The sequence below is a fragment of the Myotis davidii genome, unplaced genomic scaffold (assembly GCF_000327345.1).
Source record: "Myotis davidii unplaced genomic scaffold, ASM32734v1 scaffold244, whole genome shotgun sequence".
In the NCBI taxonomy this organism is placed as follows: Eukaryota; Metazoa; Chordata; class Mammalia; order Chiroptera; family Vespertilionidae; genus Myotis; species Myotis davidii.
The window spans coordinates 162,806-167,602 of NW_006294993.1; the positions used below are offsets into that span (position 1 = coordinate 162,806).

The 4,797-nt window shown below is 59.3% G+C and overlaps 1 long non-coding RNA gene across 1 annotated transcript in view; it reads left to right on the forward strand.

The window, feature by feature from the left end:
- The window catches only part of LOC107184057, a 13,683-nt gene that overhangs the window by 2,362 nt on the left and 6,524 nt on the right, over positions 1 to 4,797 (forward strand). The gene's annotated exons all lie outside the window — the stretch shown is intronic.

Genomic DNA, 4,797 nt, shown 5'->3' on the forward strand with positions numbered 1-4,797 from the left:
TGCCGCGGGAGGGAGACCCTCAGTTCAAACCCTTGGCCCCCGCGCCCGCCGCGCTGCAAACTGGGACATGTAGTTCCCATTCCCGCCCGCCTCGCGCCGCGCTCTCCCCGTTCTGGACCACAACTCCCAGGAGCCACGCGGGTGTGCACCGCTTCTTGGGAATTGTAGTCCTGACGCAGGCCGTCGCCGCAGACCTACGGAGCCGAAGGACTCGCAGTCCCACAAGCCCCCGCACGGTCCGGTTAGCCGGTGGAGGGCGCTGCGGTGGCGCGTGGGGCTAGGACGTGAATACCAGCTGCAGCTTGGACCCTGAGATGTATCTCAGCCCCCGCAATCCTCCTCCCTGGATTGGCCCGGAGATCCACTGTGCGGGAGACTCTAAGGCAAAGGCACCTTAGAGCCCTTCCCCTTTCTTCACCCACTTTGAGCCCTCCTCTTCCACCACCCGCTGTCGCAGGGCAGCCGCATTCTGACTCTGGTGTCCAAGAGCCAAGTCCTGCAGAAGATGCCCAGAGCGCTCTGCTCTGGATTTGGGCATCTAAGGCCTCGTGCAGGGCGCCGCCTGGAGGTCCGAGGGAGCAGTAACAGGTTCCGGGGTCTGGGAGAGGCATGGGCTGGGGTTAGCAAGGCACCAAGGGACTTGGAGAGGCTGCGCGGCCAGGGACTCTGTCTCCATAGTCATCTACCGGATGCGAATCACTGGCTGCCGCTTCAAGTAAGTCATTGACCACTTTGGACCTCAGTCTTCCCATCTGTGAAATAGGATGTTGATAATATCTACCTCATTGGGCTGCTGTCAGGATGCTATGAGCTGATTCGCATCATGCACTGAGAACAGGGCACAGGGGAGAGAGCCACCCTTGCTGCTGGAGCTCCGGGAGAAGGAACAGAATGCACTGAGTTGAAGGGATGACCTGGCCCAGGGAAGGTTGGGGAGGAGGGGAGGAAGTGTCAGCATCTCCACCAGAGGTCTACCACCTCTCAGGGATGCGGATGCTGGGTGATTTCTGTAGGGGGCACCATTCTGGGGGAGGGTAGAGGCCAGGGGACTGAGGTCTATAGTATTGTGGGCCCCACAGTCACTAAAATTCAAGTCAAATAACTGTGAGGCCAGATGGAAGATGGGATGTCCAGATGACCCCAGCTGACCATAACTTAGATATAACTGAGCTTCCCAGCAGCCGAAGTGAAAAGGAAAACATAGGTTATGAGATTCTTAGTAATTAGTATAAGAAAAAAAAACATGGCCGAAACCGGTGTGGCTCAGTGGATAGAGCGTCGGCCTGCGGACTGAAGGGTCCCAGGTTCGATTCCGGTCAAGGGCATGTACCTGGGTTGAGGGCACATCCCCAGTAGGAGGTGTGCAGGAGGCAGCTGATCGATGTTTCTCTCCCATCGATGTTTCTAACTCTCTATCCCTCTCCCTTCCTCTCTGTAAAAATCAATAAAATATATTTAAAAAAAAACAGAAAAAGAAAAAAAAAACATGGAATTCCTCATAGGGAGGAATTTTTCTTTTTCCAGTGTAACAGGAGAACCCAGCACCTCCAATTTACAAACTGGCTCTGATTCTGCCCCTCACATGAGCCTGGGCCATAGCTCTTAGCCCAGCCCAACCATGTAAGCCCTTGAGGCCAAAATCTCCTGGTAAGAGAGTGTGTGTAGCCTTTGAGGGTCCAGCAATACCAGTGACACTAGGGAGATTGGAGCCACACACCCTTCAACCTCTCTCTCAACAGATGACAACTGGCCAAAACAAGGAGCTGGCCAGGGTCCTGTGAAACAGAAACCAGCAGTAACTCCGGAGAACCCAGCCCCAGAGATCAGGCTGCAAGGACTGCAAAGCTGGCTCCCCATCTCCCACAGGGATGTGTCCATGAGACTGCCCAGCCAGGCCCCGCAACAGGCAGGGTTAAGTGGATGGAGGACTGCTCAAAGGGAACTCCCCTTTGTGCTGGCACCATTTCTAAGCACCATGCCTGGGGATCCAACAAAGATTGGAGCACAGGGGAGAGAAGTAAACCCACATGGTCAGCGTAGAGCAGCTCTCAGTCCCTGCCCTCTGCAACAGGAAGATGTGTATCCTAGAGACCTCAAAACAGCTGCAGGTCCCTAAGAGTAGAGTCAAAAGGAGACGATGAGCCCAGCCTGCGTGGCTCAGTGGTGAGCGTCAACCTATAAACCAGGAGATCACGGTTTCATTCCCAGTCAGGGCACGTGCCCAGGTTTCGGGTTCAATCCCCAGTGGGGGGTGTGCAGGAGGCAGCCAATCGATGATTCTCTCTCATCACTGATGTCTCTATCTCTCTCTCCCTCTCCCTTCCTCTCTGAAATCAATAAAAACATTTTTAATTTTTTTAAAGGGAGAGGATGAGCACAGGCCTCTCCGAAGTCTCTCCTGGGATATCAGGAAGGGTGTGTGCCCGACGCCCAACACTGGCCCAGGCCTCAATAGGGCAGAGTCTGGGCTGTCAACCCAGCCCTGGAGTAGGTCGTTAACAAGGAGCCAGGCTCGAGGCCAGTCCCCATCTACTCTCTCCATGGGACGGGTCAGCACAAAGTACTGGGAGAGAGCAGACATGCAGACACTCCGGAGAGCCAGCCTGCGGGCTTACCCTCACCTTCCCGGGTAGGCTGCCCTGGACAGGGGCGGTCTCCCAACTCCTGTGCATAAGGGATGCTGCTCAGTGTCCAGTCCAGCTGGACTGGACGCGCTAGTGCAGCGCTGTGCGTATCCACTCATGCACCAACGTGAGGACACGGAGGAGAGGAGGCGCTACTCCCTTGCCCAGCCAGAGTGGGAGCCCAAACTGCCTGCCCGCGGTCCTCTGCCTCTGTGAGAAGCTGGGTGGTCTCCACCTCGGGGGCTTTGGGGGCCACAGAGACGGCTGGTAGAAGCAGGCATGTCTCTGCATCAGAGGCCCCCTGACACGACAGACCCAGGAGAGCAAGGCTCCATGGCCCCTCGAGGGCGATGGCCAAGAGGTGGGGCCCCTGCAGGAGGAGCGCCCAGCAGAGGGCTCAGCCTGTGGGGCTGAAGCAGGGCGTCCAGGGAGTCTGGCCCAAGGAAATGGACAGAACAAGTAGGGGGCAGATGGCTTCCAACCTGGGGGCCTGGGGACTACAGACCTTCCCCCGTGATGGGAGCCCTGAACTCCAACACAGTGCAGGTGGCTCCTACATGGGAGCCACCATCGCAGGGGGAGGGGTGTGGCCCTATGTAAAGTGAGCCAGAGTCCAGGGTTCAGGTGGGGTGACCCTGCTCCAAGGCCCATGTGGCCCAGCATGAGCAGTGGCCTCTAGGTGGCGGGAGTGAGCCATGGACCTGCCTGTGGGCTAGGCATTCACCCTCCCCTAGGAAGGTCCAGGCCGTGTGTCCACCACCCTGAGGCAGCCCAAGTGGGACTGTGGCTAGTCCTGGAGAGAGGCCTTCCCCCGTGGAGGCTGCAGGTGGGTCCCACCCTCGCCAGGGCTCACGCTGAAGTAGCACTGGCCAACCCCCAACCCCCAACTCCCACCTGGGAGGCCCCTGTCCTTGGGCCCCTATGAGTTCATGACCCCCAGAACCGTGCTCACCCCTGACCCCTGATGGGCCTTACCCGACCTGGGGAATTTCCTTCTCCAAGGAGATTCCCCAACCTGCGCCCAGAGGGTGACCTCAGACATGGGACTCTCCTTCCAGGGGGTTCGTGAACCTGGCCACAGCCTCAGCAGGGTGCCCCCCAGAGCTGGGTCCTTCCACTGCCCCCCACCCCTCCCACCTTATTCCAGGCTGGGTTTGGAGCCATGAAAATGTGGATGTGTGGGGAATGGGGGGCTCCTTATTAGAGGTCAAAGGTGAAGAGGAATAAGGGGTGGGAGACAGCACACTTACCTGCCAGACCCCTACCCCATCCTATTCCAGAAAGCCCTCCTGGACACTCTGCTGCCCCACCACTAGGGGGCCTCTCTCAGTGCCCTCAGTGTGCTAAGGGGCGCTGCGCACACCACCCCCAAGCCCCAGGCCTCCCCCACTCCCCTGGGGCTGCCCTCCCCTCAGGGCTGTATCCCCTCCAGGGCTTCCACACTCCCCCCCTTTACTGAGAGGAATGCGGTGACCTCAGGAGCACTCTGTAGGAGCCCCGCTCTGTCCTGGGTGCTCGGAGGGGGGGGCAGACACAGCCCTGACAGGAGTCTGGGGACACCCCAACAACACGCCAGGGTCCCCTCCACACAGGCCCGACACACCTTTAGCCCAGAGCCCTGCTCATCCCGTCCTCAGTCCACAGAAACATCGGAAGCTCAGGCCGGTTATTTTTCTATTTGTGTCCCCTGCGCCCGCCCGCCCAAAGCCGGCCATGACCCCAGCGGGTTGTATCTGCACTTCCCTTCTGGCGGGGGCAGAGGCCTGGGTGGGAAGGCCCGTGCTGCTAAGCTCACACACCCCTCGAGTCCCGAGTGTCGTGGCCACAGGCAGGCAGGGGGGTCCTGCAGCCTAGGGGCACTCCCATCCCTGCCACCTGCAGGCAGCTCTCCGGGCCAGCACCCAGCACCTGACCCGCTTCCTCAGACCCTCTGGCCCACCATGCGGCCACAGGCCTCCCGCACAGGGACTCCGCGGGACTAAGACCCAGCCTACTCCTCTGAGGGCAGGGACCGGGGACGACGATCCTGTGAACCAGCGCATGTCTTGGCTCTGCCCTGCAGCCCTCTCTCTGGGCCTCAGTCTCCCAGTCTGCAGAATGGGAAGAGGCACCTGCCCAGAGCAGGGTCTCAGAGTCTCCAGCCAGTCCTTCAACCAATCACCTTGGCCCAGGT